General features: G+C 41.8%; 1 protein-coding gene across 1 annotated transcript in view; it reads right to left on the bottom strand.

Annotated features, from left to right (window-relative positions):
- Window positions 1–17,433, bottom strand: part of NEXMIF (neurite extension and migration factor) — a 276,454-nt gene extending 259,021 nt beyond the window's left edge. Inside the window, 1 exon segment of the mRNA XM_075008038.1 lies at window positions 17,189–17,433. The gene's annotated coding sequence lies outside the window, so the exon portion shown is untranslated.
- Window positions 17,434–18,023: the final 590 nt, after the last annotated feature.

The raw sequence follows: 18,023 nt of genomic DNA, 5'->3' as shown, positions 1-18,023 counted from the left end.
TTTTCATATATATGTAGATACATTGATATGGATTTATTAGAGAAGGCAAGGTTAAAAAGCATACGTTTTGCTCTTAGAAATGAAAGCATTGAGCTGAATTCTACAGTTTTAGGTTAGACCATTAGAAAGGTCTGTCTCCTGAACAGACGAGCTTTACCTTTACTGGAGATTGATCCACTGTGCCAGAGGAGCAAATTGCTGACCATGGTCTTTGTCACAGAGTTTTGGCTCCTCTCTCAGATCAGCGTTTTTTAAATTATGTTCCCTGGAACACCAATGTTCTATGAACAACACTCTCCGGTGTGCCACAATTATCTGACACTTTTTTGATAGCTAAACAAAAAAGCAGTTCAGTAGCACTTTAAAGATTAACAAAATAATTTATTAGGTGTTGAGCTTTTGTGGGACAGACACGCTTCTTCAGGTCATAGCCAAACCTGATATGTTACTTCACTGCTATGATAATTGACTAAATGACTTCATTTTGTTTTTGCTGTATATGTTGTCGGATTTATTTATTTATTTATTTATGGTATGACTACAATTTTTGAGAGAACATTTGAATAGGTTTTCCACATAAATATATTATTGTTTGGTGTTCCATGGTCTCAAAAAGTTTAAGAAACACTATCTTAGATTCTCTGGGCATAGATTCTACTGGGAGCCTTGAAGATAAGGATAGAGATCTTAAACTTCATACCGCATTCTTTAATAAGCTCATGTAGGGAGCAGAGAACAGGTCTAATATGCTTACAGTAGACTGTCTTCTTGAGGAGATGCACTGCAAAATTCTGCATTGGATGGAATTTCCTAGCTGCTGGTACCTTAGTTCAGGCATGTTGCATTGCTGTAGACCAGAGGACAGGTGACAAAAGGTGTGTGTAACTGAAGCCATGTCACTGTACACCTGGAAGAGATGCAGGGGGTAGAGAGAAAGTTGGATGCTGCTGTGTAAGAGTTTAGCATCAGTGAGGGATCCAGGAACACTTTCAAGCTATGAACTGAACTGTATAATTGTGGTTGTGCACCTTTAAGAAAAGGAGACTAAACTCTGACTTAAAACTCTTGAGAATGCTTTCCTCTGCCCCACACTATAATATCCATCTTGCCTGGGTTCAGCATCAACCTTCCAGGCAGAGACTGGGACTCATAATATGCCTACCATAATGGGATTCGGCCCAGCAGGGTCTCTGGGTACTACTGCAATATGAACGTTAAATGAATAACAAACAATAAAACATTTTAAACAAAAGGAGCAAAAATACTGGCCAGGAACCTCAAACTAAGGTTTCATTCACTCTCTAACAGTCAATCAAATCTACAGTTACTGCATTATATCCAACCTTATAACTCCACTGATGTTAGTGTTGTCACATAGGGATGAATTCTGCCCATCACTTGAACTTAGCCATTTTGTTATAAGTATCTAATAAATATGTATGATACACAACAAAAACTGAAATAAAACAGATACTAAACAGATTTGTCAGAAGCATTCCCAGCCTTAGTCAGCTGATTATACACTAAAGAATGATGCTATTAAACTGGATAAGATTGCCCACCAATGGCAATCACAATCTTCCCATGTCCAAAAGCCAAGATCCTCTAATTAATTCTTAAAAAAAAAAAAAAAATCTAACTGCCAATGTAATTTTCAGCTAGCAGGGTTCTCCCAGCCCCTTCTTAACATAGTCCATTCGTGGGTATTCCTTACAGCACCTGACTGCTCAGCAATTTTCGCTCCCTCTCACACATGCCCATACATTAGGTTTTAGATCTAATCCCAACATAGGGCCCCTCCGAAGAACCCTGTTAGGCAACTGTTATTTAAATAAATTCTGATTAGAGTGTTCCTTTGCTCTCTCTCACACCAAACCTTGCCTTGCTCAGATACATAGTCCCACTGAAGTCAGTGAATCCGTTTATGAGAATATTGCCAACAGCATTTTGACTCAATCAGTAGACACCTCTGGCAGAGACAGGTGCTCTCTCTTCACATACATAAGTTTATATCATACAGCACTGAAGCACTTTGGATAGATTTAGACAGGAAAGAATGATTTCCCCACATTTGTAGCACAGTTTTAGCTATTAAAGAGACCGTGAACTTATCTTTAACTCACATTTAAACTGATACAACTTTAATTAAAAAAGTAATTTTGAAAATTGCTTGTGCAGTCTGAAAGGTGGTGTTCAGAAAGCATCGCTGATCCCTGGAGTTCTGCAGCCTTGAGTTTAATAAACTGAATTTTCAAAAAGTAAACACAGCCTCACATGAGCATGAACCTTCCCTTTTAGGGAATATTTTTCAACTACTTCTTTTTTACCCAGGAGATGGAATTTTTGCTCCACTCCATCCACTTCACAATATGCCAGGGTTTGCTACTTATGGGGCAGCTGGACATACGATTACAATAGTAAAAAAAAAAAAAAAAAAGTAAAAGACTGTCAAACTATAGCTTTAGCTAGCTACCAAACAAGGAAGCTCTGTCTTTACCACAATGATACAAGCACTTACGTAGGGCACCATGTACCACATACAAGATCATAAAGTTGACATCCAGTCCAAACCCTGATTATATCTAGAAAGTCTATTGGGACTACCTATTCCTCCCACTCTCCCTTCCACCCAACCATCCCCAGCAGGTGTACAGTCTCTAGGTGCTTCCTTCCAGCCTGCTGGTACCACTATAAATTAATGTTTACATTGCTTTATTTCTTGTTTTCAAGGGCAACAATTTGGATGGGGAAAATAAATTTTAAAAAGATATTTTGTTCCATGTAATAGCTAGGCAAAAATAATTCCTGCTTAAAGGAGAGCTTTTGTTGTTTTTATCATTGGTTATTTTGCTTTGTAAGTATTTGTAAATAAATCACTTTAATTACCTCTAGTGCATCAAGAGTGCAAAAGGAGGTTTACTGAATGAAGGTTTATTTTTGCCATCAATTTTTAATAAACAATTTAGGATAGGGAGTATAGCCAACAAACAGAATCCAGGATTGGGCAAATCAAGACTTCAAGGTCCAAGTCATCATAGTGCAATTTTGAGTAAGTCACTGAACTTTTCAGTGGCTCACTTCTCCCAATAACAAATAATATTGGGCTGCATGCTGAGGCTTACTTCATTTGTGTTTACAATTTGAAAATCTCTGAAAAGTGCTGAGCTGGAAATGCCAAATATTTAGTTTTAAAAAATAAAACAAAACATTGAACATTTTCACACACTTTAGATTTTTATTAATCTTATAAACTTTTAATGGTATTGAAAACACAAGGAAAGGACCTTTCAAATCTGTTCCGTCTGGCAATTTCAGAACTGCTGGTAGTTTTAGAACCCCGACTGAAACTCACTGTATTTTAAAAGGGGTATTTCTTAAGTCAAATCCACAGTAAGTAAGAAACCCTTTGAAAGCATTTACGTAGTTTTTTTTTTTTAAATGATAGACCCATGTATGCTTAAAGTTCACTACTTCAAATTAGCAGTAAATTTATTCATCCTAAAAGTAACTTAAACCTCAGTATCAGAGAGGTAGCCGTGTTAGTCTATAGCTTCGAGAACAACAAGAAGTCTTGTGGCACCTTCTAGATTAACAGATATTTTGGAGCATACGCTTTCGTGGGCAAAGACCCTCTTCATCAGATGCATGAGCGGCGGGGGTGGTTTCAGAGGGGTATTTAAAGAGTGCAGTCCCAGAAAAAGGGAGGGCCAGAGCTGACAAGGTCTATGCAGCAAGGTGGAAATGGCCCTACTACTACTACTACTAGTTTACTACTGCTGATAATGGGCCATTTCCACCTTGCTGCATAGACCTTGTCAGCTCTGGCCCTCCCTTTTTCTGGGACTGCACTCTTTAAATACCCCTCTGAAACCACCCCCGCCGCTCATGCATCTGATGAAGAGGGTCTTTGCCCACGAAAGCGTATGCTCCAAAATATCTGTTAGTTGATAAGGTGCCACAAGACTTCTTGTTGTTCTTAAACCTCAGTAGGATTTCAGAATCTGCTCCAAAGTTTGCTTCAGACAACACCTTGCAAATCTTAATTACATGTTCTGTTACTATGTCCTAATTCAGAACAAAGAAGTCCTCTTAAGCATGTGCTAAAGGGACTTAGCATTTTGCTGAATTGGGACCTTAAGTCTCCTGGTAACAGATGCTATACAGCTCTTAAAAGATTACACAGTATATTGACATTGTTTATGCCTCACAACCCACGTTACAGACCAAAAAAAAAGGTAGCTCGCTCTTTCAGGAGCATTATTAATAATTATTTTTAATCATCATAGTCCTGGGAGTTGTAATCATGAATGAGGACCCCACTGTGCCAGGCGCTGTAGAAACAGACATGATAGCTTTGCATATCAAGCTCTTTAGATATTAAACCAGCTGATACTTTATCAATTTAAACTTGTCTAAGAAGTACTGAATCCTTCCCTCCCTCCCATTTTTTATATACTACAGGGATTTAATATCTGAGAGTTTGAGATTTAATATCTGTCCATACAATACATATATATTGTACTGTATAAAGTCAATAGATTTAATTATTATGCTGTTCTATGGACTATAAAAAGATTAAATAAAAATGCAATCAAAACTAATGAAATCCAGGGAATTTTCAAATAATTCATTTTTTGTTTGTTCTCCACTACATTTACGGCCCTAAAAAATTCACGGCCATGAAAAACAAATCAGGGAATATGAAATCTGGTCTCGTCCCCATTAAATATGATATTTTACCCTGAATGACACAAATTTCATAGGGGGGAGACAACAGTTTCTCAAACAGAGGGTCCTGACACAAAAGGGAGTGGCAGAGGGTCATAAGCAGGCTTCCTGCTAATTTTCTCCACCCTTCATTGGAATAAATTTTATGCACAACCATATGGAAGTGATGCGCAATACATCATTTGCATGTTGGTGCATATTACAAAATTCATGTGGTAGGGTGGGGCCAGGAGGTTCTGAGTACTGAAGGGGGCTCAGGGTTGGGATGCAGAAGTATGAGGGCTCTGTTGTGGGAGGAGGGGGTTAGGGCCAGGCCATTGCTGGGGAACTGCAGGGCAGGACCACTCCAGCCACAGCCTAGTATAGTCTAAAATGTTATTTTAGGGAGGATTACGGTATTGCCAGCCATATTTTTGCACTGCTTTCAGAGATGAGCAGCTCAAGTGTGGCAGCTGTTGCTCTGAAGGCAGCACCACACCAGTAGCAGTGCAGAAGTAAGGGTAGCAATGCCATACCATGAAACACTCACTGCTGCCTTCAGACCTGGGAGCTGGAGGGTGGCAACTGCTGAATGAGGGCCCGCCCAACTGTGCAGAAAGCTGTGCAAAAGGCTGGCAAGGACATACCATGCCATCCTTGCTTCTGAGCTGCTCCTGGCAACAGCTCTGCCTTCAGAGCTGGACTCCCAGCCAACAGCTGCTAATCACCAGCCACCCAGCTTTCCTCCCACCACCAGTTCCCTGCCCCGCATCAGATGCAGGCAGAATTTGTCTCACAGAGAAAAGAATCAAGGAAATAGTCTATTTCATATTATTATTTATATAGCCAAGGATTCTATGTTAGGCGCATCAGAGGGTTTTTTAAAGAACCCTTCATTTTATAGACTACAAAACTGTTCCTCATTGGGCTTACAGGATGATCTTTATCAATTTTGTTAATATATTGTCATGCCCGTTATCATGTGATGCATAAAACTGCAAGAAAAGCACAGACTCATCTTCTAGAGCAGGGGTGGGCAAATATCAGGCCATGGGCCAGATGCTGTTTTCCAGGGTTAGTCCCTGGTAGGCCCCCACATCTATATTCGCCAGTGCCTCAGTAGCTATGAGGTGATGGTAGCTCTTGCCGGCTCCACATCACCGTTCATGGTCAATGGGAGTGGCGAGAAATGGTGTCCCAGTCTGCAACACATCCCACCATTCCCATTGCCTGTGAATAGCAATCCACAGCCAACAAGAGCTACAATCACATGATACCTGCAAAGGTAAATATGGCAGCAGCAGCAGCCCACCAGGGACTATCCCTGCCAGGCCACTACTTTATTCTTGCCTGCCTGTGTTCTAGAGGAGTACGCAACACAATTATTCTTCAATGTGAAAGACAATATTCCTCTGGTTCCAGTACCCTCTAAAATTTTAAACAGCGCATTGTCTCCTATCTACATAACTTCTCCAGTCTTTAATGCTAAAAATTTTCAGATCTCATACAACAGGATGCCTTTCTGCCCCTAAGCACAGCAAAAGTGTATTTTGAGAGCCTGATGAAGCTACAGATTTACAGCAGCAGACAGACTATGGGTTACTTAAGGATTAAGTGTCACCACCTTGATTTTTTAATTTACTTGTGTTTGAGATTTAAATGCAACTTTACAAGTAGCATTCAAGCATGTGCACAAGCTTACTGCATTTGAACATACTGAACACTATAACATCCCCTCTCATTCAAAGGTAATTGAACAGAATATTGGCGCCAAAACTCAAATGTGGCACACTGACAGCAGCAGTTTTGTGGCTTATTTCAAAGGTTGAAATGGGGAAAAGCAACCCAAACGTTTCATATAAAATTAAAATATGGTATAATCTATAAGCATTTGGAAGAGCGTGTTTGTGCTCCACCTTGCACAAGCTTATTGATTAGTGCACAGATGAAGAGTTTCAGTACTGCATTGTACAATCAGTTCTGAAGGGTAGCATGCACTATTTCCTTCTTCAGCCCTGTCACTAACACTGAAATTTCTCACCAGCTACCTCCTTCAAACCGCTCCACTTATCTCTTTCCAGTAGTGGACTTTCTCCACCCTATTCTTGCATCTCTCCTCTTCCTATAGTTTCAGAAAACAGGTGGCTGGTCCTGGATGCCTATGAAGATCAAAAGTTCATCTGATTTTTTTCTCAAAATCTCTAGACTTTATGTAGCAATGATAACTTCCAAAACCTAAACTGATTGCTGTGATTGAATGTTTAAATCATGGCCTTCCTTAATCTGTCCTGGACTAGTGTTTGAAATTCAGAGCCAGTGGTCTCTATAGCTGAAGACGAGGAGCTGGAAAAATTGTCTAGCATAACATCTCTCAACTTCCTTCCTGAAAAGACTATGTGGTTCTTTTTATTTAACAGTAATAAAACTCTATCAGTCGTTATTGCAAGGAAGATTGGGATACCACAGAGTTTGCTTCATACATTAATCAGAAGTCAATAATTCCATGGAACAGCCAACATGTAATGATCAATAAGCCAATCACAAGCTAATGCTATTTACAACTCTTCATCACTACTAATAGCAATCTACCTCCCAGAGCTCCTAAAGAGCGAATCTTGCATCATATTAAGCCCTATTTTCTATCCCATCTATAAGATGTAAGTAAGACTGTACACAAGTCACAAATTTATATAAATGTGACATTGTATAAAATACAATGTCTACATTCATTGCAGACTAGTAATATGGAAATCGCCACCACGTTCAACATCATGAAGCTAGATGAATTAATGTATATGACCTAAGAACTTACCCTTTTACAGATCTTTTCAAAACAGATATTTTTTCTGCAATACAATGATTATCTAGACATTCACTTAAACTCAATAAGGCTAGTGTTTATAATAAAATAGGAAAAGGACAGATATAAACAACTTTGGCAAGGGATTAATATAAATTAAAGAGAGACAGAGGCACAATAAGAATAATCATATTGAAATATTTTTGCTAGACCTGTCAAATGACCTGACCCGATGAGTAGAACAATAAGGTAGGTAAAGACTAACTGGGATAGAATTTATCTACACAGCTGCTTTTCCAGGAAATTCTTTGAACTCCACTTTATGGATGAAGAAGACTAAGACATTGGTGTAATTAAAAACTCATCAATTTACACAGTGGTTGCAATTGAGGTGTTTTAATGCATTTTATCAGGATTGGCAGGATTGACTCTGTATGGACTCTTTTTTCCTTTACTTCCATTTACCTTTGATGTTCTAAGTTATTAGCAGTCATAAATTTTGATATGATATGTTAACTCATTTTTTGGTATCACACAGAGTTTTCTATATTTTTGCCTACATCAGCAGTGTCAACTTTATGTTGCATCTCAACGTTCATCTAATTCTATCACAAAAATGTACAACACGCAATTACATAATGGATTTCTTTTAAAATGACAGAAGAGTTCAATGTGTAATACAGGGTCACTTTAAAATAAAAATATCCAACTAGACACTATTAAGTCCCTCAAATTGTTCCATAAAAAATGCAACTAAAACTGTGTGGTCAGCAACAATTTTTTTTTAAATATACATACACAGAGGACTAGTGGCCAGAACAACAGAAATACCCCCTTCCTTTGTATTTAAATACAAAACAAAAAACATAGTGCCACAGCATCTTTTGCACTCAGAAAATTCCGGCATTGTCCCTTCCAAATCACTGATGGCATATTAAATACCAATTATAGATATCTGTCCATGCAATATTTAGATTTAATAAACTAGTTTTATGTAACTATGCTATCAAATACTCCCACAATTATTTATACCAAAAATATTCCACCCCTACTTTATTATTTGCATTAACAAATCTGAGATGCCTCTTAAAAAAATCAAACCCTTAATTTTTACTTGCTCAGCTAAACAGAGATAGTCAAGAGGGACTTACTTCTGTTTGATATCTCATCTGCAGGACAGCAGATATAATCCTGACTGGAAAAGCCCATCAACCCTCAAGGCTGCATATGTTTCTGCTTGTGTTAGGCACAAACTACGGAGAGAAATCTACATCAGTCACTGAGGAAATGGTTTCTAAAAGGCAGCTAAAATAGAGATTTGGAAGGAATCTAACTGACCAGACCAGAAGACTTGGCTGTTGCAGCAGATGGGGAAAAAAACACAATGTGCAAAACTAGTAGTTTCAGTTAACATGCTAAAAATTAAAACATTAAAAAACAGCTTCAGTAGCACTTCTGAAGAAGAAGAAAAAAAGATTTTGGAAGATTTAGATTTGAAGCCTCACAAGCTTCTTATGAAAAATGAAAGCTTTGAAAAAACCTCTGAAGATTTAATATTCTTTCTTTAGGTTGTTCTACTGCAACTAATAAAAATAATTCCAATAAACAGGTCTTTCATAAGGCCCCAGCTCTTCTTCCCTATCACAGATTCTAAGTAGTCACTTGTACGTTGTACAGGAGACAAAATCTGTGGACTTTTTAAATCTACTTTTGGCCATTTTGTTCTGTGACTTACATGTGAAAAATGTCTCTGGGGGAAACTCTGAAAAGTGGAAAAGATAATTTGGCCTTTTCCAGGCTTGTGGCTCCAAATCCAGCTCAGAAAAACTGGATGTGTAACAAAACAGGAGGGTTCTATAATACTGAGGATTTTACAGCCCACATTTTCAGAATAGCTCAGATCTAAACCTAAGCAAATAAAGTACACAGATTATCAAATGAGATCAACCAACATTCAGCAGCTCTCAGTGTTCCACACAGAAGCTGCTGGGTACTAGATACCTTTGCAAATCTAATCAAACAGTGCTGCACAAATTCTTCGGAAAATCAGGATGTCTGCATGTCATCACAAGTGACACTCTCTCATGCCACCTTCTCTCTGAGCGCTTACAGTGGTCCAGAAATAATTGCATCATGATGGTAAAACACACATGTAGAACTGTTAAAGGAGAAAAAGACTGGAAATGTCTCTCAGTTCTAATCATATTTCCAAAGACCCCACTGCTCCCTTCCTGAACTCCTTCATTAAGGAGCTACACAATAATTTCAAAGTTCAACCATAAAAAAAAAAAATCCCACAAAACACTAAAGACCACTTTCATAAAACTAAGTGGTAACTCCACCACTATGGAAAATATCTCATGAGATGAAGGGAACATGAAAATGTTCTGTATACCAACAGTAACAATGTTTGTAATTATAGAGAGGGCTAAACCTAAACACCTTGTACATAACCACACCTTTCTTCCAGTCTTAGGGAAGTTCAGATCCTCCTATGAGCTAAGCTTTGCAACTAAGGCTAATATGTAAGAACCAAACTCTTATACCTTTTAAGAAAGTTCACATCTGAATTCAAACTTCAATTAGGACAATGAAACATTATTACCACTGTAGAAGACACTGCTGAGACATCACCTGGAACACTGTATGCAGTTCTTGTCTCCCATGTGTAATAAAAATTAACTCAAAGTGAGGAGGTGTAAAGAAGAGCTACTAAGATGATCAGAGGAATGGAAAACCTCCATTATCAGAGCAGGGAGAGGTGTTCTTTACTTTAACGGCCAATATTAGTGCAAGGTCAAATATAAACTGGCCACAAACAAGTTCAGATTTCAAAACAGGGAAAGGTTTTTAACCATCAGAGAAGTGAAGTTCTGGAACAACCTTCCAATGGAAACAGTGGGGCCAAAAGCTTGTTTCAAAACTGAGCTTGATTAGTTTGTAGAGAAGATGGCATGAGGAGGTTGTCTACTATGATGTGTAGCCCAACCCCAGCTTCTATTACGAAATATTTTCAACTGTCTGAGTGGACACTAGATGGAGAGTTACTACAGATAATTCTTTCCCAGACAGTCTGGCTGGGAGAGCTCACCCTTGCTTAGGACCCTCTCTGGGATCAGGAATGAATTTTTAACCCAGATCAGATTAGTAGAAAGTCTTGGAATTTTTTTCTGCTTTCCCTTCCAATGTGGGGTCTGGGTCACTTCCTGCTTTGAATTGGATTAAATGGAGGATTTGCTTCATCTTATGCCTTTAAATCAAGATTTAAGGACTTCCGCAACAAAACAGTTAATCGTATGAAGAGTATAAGCCAACTTCTACCTATTTAGGGCAAGAAAGAAACTTTATGGGATGGTTTTTTGCATCTTCCTATGAGGAAGCTGGTTCTGGCCATTCTCAGTGGCAGGATAGCAAACTGGACAGATGGACCATAGGCCTGGTATGGCAACTGGTTGAGCTGACAAATATGCTGGATGAAAGATATCCTTTGGTACATGCTCAGAATGAAGACATTGCTCCAGAAATATTAGAAACTGGTTGGTCTAGCCCAGGAGTCAGCAACCTATGGTTCTGGAGTTGCCTGTTCTTTAAGGAGCCATTTGCAGCTCTGGACTCTTCTGCCGCTGACTCTTCTGTGGCTCCCTGTCCTGCTGCTGCGGAAATAACAGAACTAAATTCAGTTGGTTTAATGGCCAGATCTCTCCTGCTGGCCATTAAACCCAGTGAATTTAGTTCTGTTGTTTCAGCAGCAGCAGGACAGGGAGCCACAGAGGAGTCAGCAGTGGAAGAGTCCAGAGCTGCAGTAATTCCATCTGGGCCCTTGGAGAGAGCAATCTGGCCCCAGAAGGGGAAACTAGAGGAGGTGGTTATATATCCTCCCTCCCCCACCCACCTGCATCTTTCACATTGGCTGGCTCTGTCTGCCTGCCCCTGCTGTTGGCTACAAGCAACAAGCACCCCCCAGGAAAGGCCTGGCTGCAGAGCTTGCTCCCAGGCAGGCCCCATCCCATGGGGCAGGGAGGAGGCAAAGCATGCTGCTGCCACCTAATGGGTGGGCAGGGAGCTATGCTGGGTCTCACGCAGAGCAGCTGCTGCTCCTGGGAGTGCAGAAATTCGGGCTGCCTTGAACCAGCAGCCACTTCAGCTCCTGGGATGCCAAGCAGGGCCAACAATTCAGCTCTGGCTGCAAAAGTGAGTATAACACTGAGCACCACCTGCAGGGAACTTGCTGCAGTTCCTCCTCCTCCTCCTCAGCATGGAGGGTTGATGCAAACATTGCTCCCTCCTGCATAAGAGACTATCCCCATGTGCAGCGTTTTCCTTGTCCTCATTTGCTCTCCAATCCAGGGGTAAAAGTAACTTAAAATTTCTAACTGGTGCAAATCAGTGTGTGTGCACTGTTCTTAAAATAGGGGTTACAAAAAGTATGGTTTGACATTACTTATTAAGGACTGTCTCCTACTCACATGCATTGGGGCTCCTGAAGTATTGATTTTGTAACTGATGTTGAAAAAATGGCTCTTCTTGCTATTTTGGTTGCAGACCCCTGCTCTAGCCTTTGCTATCCATTACTCAGCAGACATCAGTTTGCAAGAGAGTCACACAAATGCAGTCTTACCTAGACTGTATTATTTCCCTGGAATTGCTAGCAAAATATACCTAGCATTACCTAACTGCCCAAAACATTACTCACCAAAGGCAACTCTATTTTGTTGTTTGTGGGAATGCCCCATTATACATAATTTATGGGTGCAGGTTCAAAACTGTTTTATGGAAATGACTGGCACGTCAATAACTTTCATGCCAACTCCATGTTTATTAGGTATCAAAAAAGCTAGCAAAGATGGTGGGTGTGAAACTGAGGTTATCAACACATTTACAATGACAGCTTACCCTAAATTTATGGACATTGCATGCAAACTCCATGTATGATACCTGGAAACCAGAACTAATTAACTACTTCAAACACTTGTTAAAGTTAGCCACTCCATATAGGAGAAAACAACTTATTGCATTTCAGTAGCAGAAGATGAAGGCCCCATTGTGTAAAGCAACATTGTATAAAGCAGCATTTCTTAACCCATGTTTCACAGAACACTAGTATTCCACAAACAACGTGCAGGTGTGCTGCGAGCATTTGGAAAAATACACTGATGGTATATGTTTTCAGCTGTTTAAACCAGAAACATTATTACTTCTTCATTGCTGTTATAGCTGAGTAAATTACTTCATTTTGTTTTTGCTGTATGTTGCTGCTCCTTAGTCCGACAGGTGTTCTGCATAAAAATATTATCGTTTGGTGTTCCATGGTCTCAAAAAGTTTAAGAAATACTGTTGCAAAGCACAATATATATAATAAATAAGACAAGCTCCTACCCCAAGAAGCTTACATTTTATTAATAACTAGAATGGTGGGAGTAAGAGGTCTGACTAGGTATCAGTGAAACCTGTTTGTTTTTTTTTGTTATTTTTTGTTTTTTTTGGCAATATGGCTTCTTTATTCACTGTTGGCCAGTTGCACAAAATCAAGAACGTCCAGCATCTGATTAAACACATGGGTACTGATGCGTGGGTAAAACCAATCCCATACTGCGATAAACTACTCCACAAATATTTTACTGACTAAATATGCAATCTTCCCCCATTTGAGAATATAAAAATTTGCACTAATTTAACTATTGCAGAGTTATTAATCTTTTTCTCCTTCTTCTTCATATACCCTATATAACCCTGAAACTGTAATTACTAATCAACAATGGCAATATGACTTTGTTTTTCACACAGAATACCTTTCTACATTGGGTTTTAAACTTCAGACCACCACAGTAGTATCTAAGTACCCTCTACATAAAACAGACTGGGAAGAACAAGGTATTAGAGTACTTCCTGGGATCCCTTGCTCATCTCCTGTCATGGAGTATGGGATTTCTGCTTCAGATAGATTTTTGACTGGCTCGTTTGTCTCTTTAAGGTTGGTTGCTATTTTAGATGTAGGGAGGCAAAAGACAGGTGCTGCTCCTTTGCAGTTTGTGTTTGGTTGTTGGGGGCACAGGGTGTGCTGGTTTTGTGAATGTCAGTCTTCCAAAGTGGATAAACTTTCTCTGAGTGGAAGGTGTTTCAGCATGCCCTAAAAATATCTGGATTCTAGACCTGTCTGTTCTCATCCGGAAGGTCATTTAATCAGCTGATCCTCTAACCTGATAATTCTTTGCCCTGTTCTTGCGTGCTTCGACCTGGGCTTTGCATGGACACAACACTATTTTCTTTCCAGGCATATTTTGGATAGATCAAAACTGAAAGATTAAAACATGCACAAATACCCAGCAGGAGTAGTCCTCTCTGAAAGGCAATACTCCATAGAAGTGCAGTCTAACTTATTTTTCATCTATGTACCTACTACTACAGGTTGAACCTCTCTAGTCTAGCAAACTCAAGACCTGACTGGTGCCGAACAGAATTTGCCAGACCTATATTGTCTAGCAGCATTACCAACACTTCCACTGCTTCCTGGGCTCTTACAAGACATTTAGGGGTACATCAAAGCTAAATAATAGCAGAGAACACTGGGAGCCAGGACTGGTGGCTTTAAACAAACTTTAAGGGACTACAGGAAACTTGGCCACACCCATAGCAATTGGTCATCCAGCTAACTCAAATCATTTCAAATTATGGATATTGCTGACCAAGAGAGTCCAAGCTGGAGAGGTTCAACCTGTACCTACTTTGCACTAGCTTGAAAAATTAGTGTTTGTCTATCAAGACTTTTCTTCACTGAAAAGACACCTCCCAATCGAGAACCACTGGGAATGTTAGTTAAGCTACTGTAACAAACAACTTGGTAAGGCACAGAAATGGAATCTTCTTTGGTTAAAGATGAGTAGGGAAAAATAGTGATGCTGGCTGGTTTGTTACCTTTTTATATTTCTATCGTTTGTAGAAACACCTGACCTGGCACTTTATTTTCAGACAGATACGCAATTTGAAAGATATTGTATTGCTGGGTAGGCCAGCTATGGTCTGCCCCTCTTTCTTAGTTAGCACTTTGGGAGAAATAATTATTCACAAAAACTACCATCATGAACGGAGAAACTAAAATCAATGTTGCTGTATATGGACCATTGCCACCACAAAGCAAATACTCAATCAAGACATGGATCAGTGAGAATTATATCACTGGGAATCCTTAAGCATATTTTTAATATTTATGTTATCACTTGCTGATCTCTTCCCTCTCCCCCCCACTTTGAAACACATACACACACCTTCAAGACCTCTCTCATCAGAAATTTGGACCTGAGATTGATATACATAGCAGGCAAGATCTTAAATGCACAACTAGGTTTATTCCCTTTTTTAAAAGATAAAGCATTGGTGCATAGCAGATTTATTCATTGAACAGGTTGATTTATTTAACAGACTTGACATACGTCAAACCCCACTATGTGCTTACATAATTGTTATCCATTTAACAGGTCTGTTCTTTTGTCAAATATTTGTTTAAAAAGTGGTTCACTGAAGATTGTTGCCTTTGTGCACAGTTCACATATTTTAACAAATGTGTTCTTGTATTAGATATCAGCTGAAGTAACTCAATTGCATCTTCCCTAGTTGAGTGCTGTCATTTTTCCCCACTACCACCTCTTAGTATTTTCCTCTTCCAAAACAAAAAAAGTGTGTGCAAGTGCGTATATACACACACACACACACACACACACACACACACACACAGACGCACGCGCACACTTCCTACCAGAGATATTTTGCTGTTGGCACAGTGGTTACTGCATTACCATACTGTTCCACTGATAACAGCAGGTACCTAAAAACACAGCAAACGCAAATCTGAATACCAGGATGTTGATGGATGTGCATGGATTGCAAGCAAGCTGACCAGAGAGGCCAGGAAGGGGCAAAAAGAATGAACAGACCACAAAACAGAGACCAGGGGGGGAGGGCTCAGAACACATTCCAAGGCCAAAGAATATTTTTTAATACCAGATTTACGCGCACACACTTGTCCTCTTCATCCTTCCTGATACACACACAAAATCCCTTCACCTAGTGAACATGTATACCATTTTTTTTCAGCAAGGGGTAAAATACTAGGTAACATTTTAAAGCCAAAATGTATAACCTTTGCTACAGTTACCAGTCCACTAAAACTGGTTTGGGTTACTATAGTGTAAACATGCCATTTTCAAATTGCATGATTAATTTTGAACATCAGGGATAAATTTTTATAAAAAACAGGTATTAAAACACACATCATACTTTACGGTTAGTAAACAAAACACATTAGTGCTGTCAGTGCTGCACAAATGCACAAGCAGTTCAGAACTGAAGATATTGAAATAAAAATATGAGACCAGTTTTAAATTGCTCACTAGACAGATGGTTAATTATATTCACAGCCGCATTTTTCACTGGGACAGAGTTTCAGACAATGAACCAGTTTTATTTGATTAGTCAGTTTTCTAGTTTAATGTGTGAAATGACAGTTACTTTAATGCTTTTTTGTCCCTTGCTCAAAATCAAGTTTTAGTATAAATCCTTCCATCACTGAAAACATAATTGTTATAAATAAAAACCTGATCATGTTACCCAGTGCCTAAGTGGTGTAAAGAAGACACAGAGAAAATATAAATGGCCTACAGTAGTTTGCATTGTAGAACCTTTTTCCTCCCACTATGGAATATTTCAGTTCCCATCCAAAATCTCAGTCAGTGTTGAAATGCACAGAGTATCCTCCATCCAATTTTTCCCATAGTGCTTTAATGCCATATTTTTACCAAAAATTAGTTTACCAGAGCTTTCGAAACTAATGAAATACTAGAATACCCAACACCAAATCAATGTGTCCAACAGTTCTCCATGAACACACACAGGACATGTACTAAACAAATAACAGGAGGTGCCCAGAAACAGAAAGCCTTACAACTAGGAGACTGAAGTGCGGTTGTTTTATTAGCAAAAAACAAAAAAACAAAAATAAAAAAAAACTTCTGCAAGTATTCAAAAACCCAACCGGCACCTTTGGGGCGGACAAAAACACAAGTCTCATTTCAGTCCTCCAGGAGGAGATTCCCCAGCAGGAAAAAGTCTATTCACGTGTGAGATTCCCACACTCTCTGTGTCCCAACGAGCCTCGGACAATCGGATCCAAGTCCCTCTTTTCTTCCCCCTCCGAACATGTATTGAAGCAACTACTGGCTTCCTGCGAGCCGCTGCCCTCCATTCCACTGCCAGCGTTTTACAGCCCGACACCCGCGTCCGGGGCAACACGAGGGAGCCCCAAATTCTCCCCCCCCCCCCCCGGAGTGACTGGGGGTGGGGCGGGTTAAACTGAACTCCTGCCCCGCCGCCCCACAAGTCGCCCGCAAACCTTCCCCGCTCGCCCGCCGCGGCGAAGGCGGGAGGCATTTGATTGACACAATTTAGGTTTCCCTCCCGGCGGGAGAGGGCACCACGGCGGACCTGGCCTCCAACGCGCAATGCCTCCTCAGCAGCAGCCCACCCGCTCCGACCCTAGCGGCGCCGGCCGGAGCTGCGGTGCCTGTGCCGCGGCTGCCTGCAGATGAAGAGGCCTTGACGGGCTGGCCGGGCTCCGCGGGGGCGCCGGGTTTCCCGCCCCCCCGCAACTCCAGTCAGCAACGCCCGCCAGGCTGCCGGCTGCGGACTTACCTTGGCACCAGGCCTGCGCGGGGGGCCGGGGAGCGCGGCGCGGCGCGGGGGCCACCCCCCCTGCCTCCAGCGGGCAAGGCTGGGGATTGCGGCGGCGGCTGCGGCAGTCAGCGTCGCTCCATGAGCCCGGCTCTCCCGTGCGTGCAGGTGGACGCGCCTGGCTCCCTCCTGAGGGGAGGCGGGGGGATGGAGCCAGCGCTTCCCCGCGCCTCTCAGCGCCCGGCGCGGCTCACGGCAGCCCCCATGGCCCCGCAGCCATGCCGGGCACGCCGAGTCCCCCCGCCCTCTCCGGCTCGCAGTCACCCGGCGGCCCCCCTGCTCTGCTGCGGGGGGTGGGCGGCTGCCTCCTCCCCTCCGCCGCCTCCTCCTCCTCCTCCTCCTCCTCCGCCGCGGCTGTTTCTTCCTCGCCGCCGCCGCCGCCCCCACCCGGGTTGCTTTTTCCCATTCAGAAGGTGCCTACAGCGCTGCCGTCGCCGCTGCCATTGTCTCCTCGGCTGCCGGACCGGCTCTCAGGCTCCCTCTCTGCGCCCCCCCCACCCCCTCCCACCACTACCTTGCTTTCCCCGGGAGCGCGCAACGCGCGGCCACCTGTCATAAAGGGCGCGCACCCCCGGCGCTGCGGAGCGCGCCCGGGCGCTGGTGCACGCAGCTGAGCCGGAGGGAGGGAGCCCGCGCGCGCGCACACACGCCCGCGCGCCCGACTGCCTCCCCCGGCCGGGTGCGTGAGCAGGGAGCGTGCCGGGCCGTCCCCCGGGGCAGCGCGCGGCGACTCGCACCTCGGCTGGGGGCTCCAAGTCCCCCTGCGACGGAAAGGGGCCCTGGGAGAAGAGGCGGC

Source organism: Carettochelys insculpta, chromosome 13 (assembly GCF_033958435.1).
Source record: "Carettochelys insculpta isolate YL-2023 chromosome 13, ASM3395843v1, whole genome shotgun sequence".
In the NCBI taxonomy this organism is placed as follows: domain Eukaryota; kingdom Metazoa; phylum Chordata; order Testudines; family Carettochelyidae; genus Carettochelys; species Carettochelys insculpta.
This window is presented reverse-complemented; position numbering and strand designations above follow the sequence as displayed.